The sequence below is a fragment of the Carex rostrata genome, chromosome 2, assembly GCF_964058835.1.
Source record: "Carex rostrata chromosome 2, lpCarRost1.2, whole genome shotgun sequence".
NCBI classification, from domain to species: Eukaryota; Viridiplantae; Streptophyta; class Magnoliopsida; order Poales; family Cyperaceae; genus Carex; species Carex rostrata.
In genome coordinates this window covers 307,501-312,500 of record NC_135919.1, presented here as the reverse complement: position 1 = coordinate 312,500, position 5,000 = coordinate 307,501, and positions in this window count along the sequence as shown.

Here is a 5,000-nt window from a genome sequence, read left to right as displayed (position 1 = left end):
TTTTTTGGGTTTTTGGACTTTTTTTGAATTTTTGAATTTTTTGAATTTTTTTGAATTTTTTTGAATTTTTTTGAATTTTTTGAATTTTTTTTGAATTTTTGAATTTTTGAATTTTTTTTGAATTTATTTGATTTTATAAATTTTTTGTGATTTTTTGAGATTTTTTTGAATATTTTACATGGGTGATTTCGACTTGGGGGATTTTCAGGGGGTGGTAACCCTGGGCGTGGCTAGAGCCTCAAAATGCATATTCCCCTATAGGGGGGCAAGGTTTTCAAAAATGGGTGCCCCCTCATGTACACGCGCGTGGGTGTACATGGCCCCGTCGGTGCCAGCGTGGGTGGAAAATGGCCCGAAAACAGCCCAGCGGCAAGCGGAAGCGGCTAACGTTGGGCAAAACTGACCCGAAAGCAGTATAGCTTGGAAAATTAAGCGGATGCAGCCAATTGTTGGCGAAAACTAAGCGGATACGGCCAAGTGACGGTGAAAAATGGCCCGAAAACAGTCCAGCGGCAAGCGGAAACGGCTAACGTTGGGCAAAAGTGACCCGAAAACAGTTCAGCTGGGGGAAATTAAGCGGAAGCAGCCAAGCGTTGGGGAAAACCAAGCGGATACGGCCAAGAGTCGGTGGAAAATGGCCCGAAAACAGTCCAGCGGCAAGCGGAAGCGGCTAACGTTGGGCAAAAGTGACCCGAAAACAGTTCAGCGGGGGAAAACTAAGCGGATGCGGCCACGCGTTGGGGAAAACTAAGCGGATACGGCCAAGTGTTGGGGAAAAATGGCCCGAAAACAGCCCAGCGGCAAGCGGAAGCGGCTAACGTTGGGGAAAAGTGACCCGAAAACAGTTAAGCGGGGGAAAACTAAGCGGATGCGGGCACGCGTTGGGGAAAACTAAGCGGATGCGGCCAAGTGTCGGTGGAAATTGGCCCGAAAACAGCCCAGCGGCAAGCGGAAGCGGCTAACGTTGGGCAAAAGTGACCCGAAAACAGTTCAGCGGGGGAAAACTAAGCGGATGCGGCCACGCGTTGGGGAAAACTAAGCGGATACGGCCAAGAGTCTGTGGAAATTGGCCCGAAAACAGTCCAGCGGCAAGCGGAAGCGGCTAACGTTGGGCAAAAGTGACCCGAAAACAGTTCAGCGGGGCAAATTTTTGAAATTTTTTTTGAAATTTTTTTGAATTTTTGAAATTTTTGAAGTTTTTTTGGGTTTTTGGACTTTTTTTGAATTTTTGAAATTTTTGAATTTTTTTGAATTTTTTTGAATTTTTTGAATTTTTTTTGAATTTTTGAAATTTTTTTTTTTTTTTTGAATTTATTTGATTTTATAAATTTTTTGTGATTTTTTGAGATTTTTTTGAATATTTTACATGGGTGATTTTGACTTGGGGGATTTTCAGGGGGTGGTAACCCTGGGCGTGGCTAGAGCCTCAAAATGCATATTCCCCTATAGGGGGGCAAGGTTTTCAAAAATGGGTGCCCCCTCATGTACACGCGCGTGGGTGTACATGGCCCCGTCGGTGCCAGCGTGGGTGGAAAATGGCCCGAAAACAGCCCAGCGGCAAGCGGAAGCGGCTAACGTTGGGCAAAACTGACCCGAAAGCAGTATAGCTTGGAAAATTAAGCGGATGCAGCCAATTGTTGGCGAAAACTAAGCGGATACGGCCAAGTGTCGGTGAAAAATGGCCCGAAAACAGTCCAGCGGCAAGCGGAAACGGCTAACGTTGGGCAAAAGTGACCCGAAAACAGTTCAGCTGGGGGAAATTAAGCGGAAGCAGCCAAGCGTTGGGGAAAACCAAGCGGATACGGCCAAGAGTCGGTGGAAAATGGCCCGAAAACAGTCCAGCGGCAAGCGGAAACGGCTAACGTTGGGACAAAGTGACCCGAAAACAGTTCAGCTGGGGAAAATTAAGCGGATGCAGCCAAGCGTTGGGGAAAACTAAGCGGATCCGGCCCAGAGTCGGTGGAAATTGGCCCGAAAACAGTCCAGCGGCAAGCGGAAGCGGCTAACGTTGGGCAAAAGTGACCCGAAAACAGTTCAGCGGGGGAAAACTAAGCGGATGCGGCCACGCGTTGGGGAAAACTAAGCGGATACGGCCAAGTGTTGGGGAAAAATGGCCCGAAAACAGCCCAGCGGCAAGCGGAAGCGGCTAACGTTGGGGAAAAGTGACCCGAAAACAGTTAAGCGGGGGAAAACTAAGCGGATGCGGCCACGCGTTGGGGAAAACTAAGCGGATGCGGCCAAGTATCGGTGGAAATTGGCCCGAAAACAGCCCAGCGGCAAGCGGAAGCGGCTAACGTTGGGCAAAAGTGACCCGAAAATGGATCAGCGGGGGAAAACTAAGCGGATGCGGCCACGCGTTGGGGAAAACTAAGCGGATACGGCCAAGAGTCGGTGGAAATTGGCCCGAAAACAGTCCAGCGGCAAGCGGAAGCGGCTAACGTTGGGCAAAACTGACCCGAAAACAGTTCAGCGGGGGGAAACTAAGCGGATGCGGCCACGCGTTGGGGAAAACTAAGCGGATACGGCCAAGAGTCGGTGGAAATTGGCCCGAAAACAGTCCAGCGGCAAGCGGTAGCGGCTAACGTTGGGCAAAAGTGACCCGAAAACAGTTCAGCGGGGGAAAACTAAGCGGATGCGGCCACGCGTTGGGGAAAACTAAGCGGATACGGCCAAGTGTTGGGGAAAAATGGCCCGAAAACAGCCCAGCGGCAAGCGGAAGCGGCTAACGTTGGGGAAAAGTGACCCGAAAACAGTTAAGCGGGGGAAAACTAAGCGGATGCGGCCACGCGTTGGGGAAAACTAAGCGGATGCGGCCAAGTGTCGGTGGAAATTGGCCCGAAAACAGCCCAGCGGCAAGCGGAAGCGGCTAACGTTGGGCAAAAGTGACCCGAAAATGGATCAGCGGGGGAAAACTAAGCGGATGCGGCCACGCGTTGGGGAAAACTAAGCGGATACGGCCAAGAGTCGGTGGAAATTGGCCCGAAAACAGTCCAGCGGCAAGCGGAAGCGGCTAACGTTGGGCAAAACTGACCCGAAAACAGTTCAGCGGGGGAAAACTAAGCGGATGCGGCCACGCGTTGGGGAAAACTAAGCGGATACGGCCAAGAGTCGGTGGAAATTGGCCCGAAAACAGTCCAGCGGCAAGCGGAAGCGGCTAACGTTGGGCAAAAGTGACCCGAAAACAGTTCAGCGGGGGAAAACTAAGCGGATGCGGCCACGCGTTGGGGAAAACTAAGCGGATACGGCCAAGAGTCGGTGGAAATTGGCCCGAAAACAGTCCAGCGGCAAGCGGTAGCGGCTAACGTTGGGCAAAACTGACCCGAAAACAGTTCAGCGGGGGAAAACTAAGCGGATGCGGCCACGCGTTGGGGAAAACTAAGCGGATACGGCCAAGTGTTGGGGAAAAATGGCTCGAAAACAGCCCAGCGGCAAGCGGAAGCGGCTAACGTTGGGCAAAAGTGACCCGAAAACAGTTCAGCGGGGGAAAACTAAGCGGATGCGGCCACGCGTTGGGGAAAACTAAGCGGATACGGCCAAGTGTGGGGGAAAAATGGCCCGAAAACAGCCCAGCGGCAAGCGGAAGCCGCTAACGTTGGGCAAAACTGACCCGAAAACAGTCCAGCGGGGGAAAACTAAGCGGATGCGGCCACGCGTTGGGGAAAACTAAGCGGATACGGCCAAGTGTCGGTGAAAAAGGCTCGAAAACAGTCCAGCGGCACGCCGAAGCGGCTAACGTTGGGCAAAAATGGCCAAAAGCGGTGGAGCAGGGCGGTCTGAATCTATGCATCCACATAAAATGGGGGGTAAACCTGGGGGATTTCCAGGGGGTGGTAACCCTGGGCGTGGCTGGAGACCCAAAATGCATATTCCCCTATAGGGGGGAAGGATTTTTGGAAGAGGCAGCCCCTCATGTACATGCCAAGCGGGGTGTACATGGCCCCTGTGGGTGCCTCCGTCGGTGTAAAATGGCCCGAAAAACAAGATTATGTTACCCGAAGACACGATTATGTTACCGAAAAAACACGGTTGAGCGGGGGCAGTAAGCACGGTTGAGCGGGGGCAAAAAACACGGTTGAGCGGGGCAAAAAACACGGTGCAGCGGGGACAAAAGACACGATTTTGTTACCGAAAAACACGGCCCGTCGGGGGCAAGGAACACGAATATGTTACCGAAAAACACGGACCACGCGGGTTGAAATCCCCAGCCGTAGAGCCGGCGAAACACGGTGGGGCAGGGCGTCTAAGCGTGGAGGCGCCCGTAAGACCGATGCGGGTTGAAATCCCCAGCCGTAAAGCCGGCGAAAAGCGGTCGGGCAGGGTGACTCCGCGTGGAGTTTCGCCCGTAAGGCCGATGCGGGTAGCCGCGCGGGTTGAAATCCCCAGCCGTAAAGCCGGCGAAACACGGTTCATTGGGGCGCCTAAGCGTGGAGGCGCCCCGCAGAGACCGAGCGGGTTGAAATCCCCAGCCGTAAAGCCGGCGAAACACGGTTCATTGGGGCGCCTAAGCGTGGAGGCGCCCCGCAGAGACCGAGCGGGTTGAAATCCCCAGCCGTAAAGCCGGCGAAACAAGTTCGGGCAGGGCGACTCCGCGTGGAGTTTCGCCCGTAAGACCGATGCGGGTAGCCGCGCGGGTTGAAATCCCCAGCCGTAAAGCCGGCGAAACACGGTTCATTGGGGCGCCTAAGCGTGGAGGCGCCCCGCAGAGACCGAGCGGGTTGAAATCCCCAGCCGTAAAGCCGGCGAAACACGGTTCATTGGGGCGCCTAAGCGTGGAGGCGCCCCGCAGAGACCGAGCTGGTTGAAATCCCCAGCCGTAAAGCCGGCGAAACACGGTTCATTGGGGCGCCTAAGCGTGGAGGCGCCCCGCAGAGACCGAGCGGGTTGAAATCCCCAGCCGTAAAGCCGGCGAAACAAGTTCGGGCAGGGCGACTCCGCGTGGAGTTTCGCCCGTAAGACCGATGCGGGTAGCCGCGCGGGTTGAAATCCCCAGCCGTAAAGCC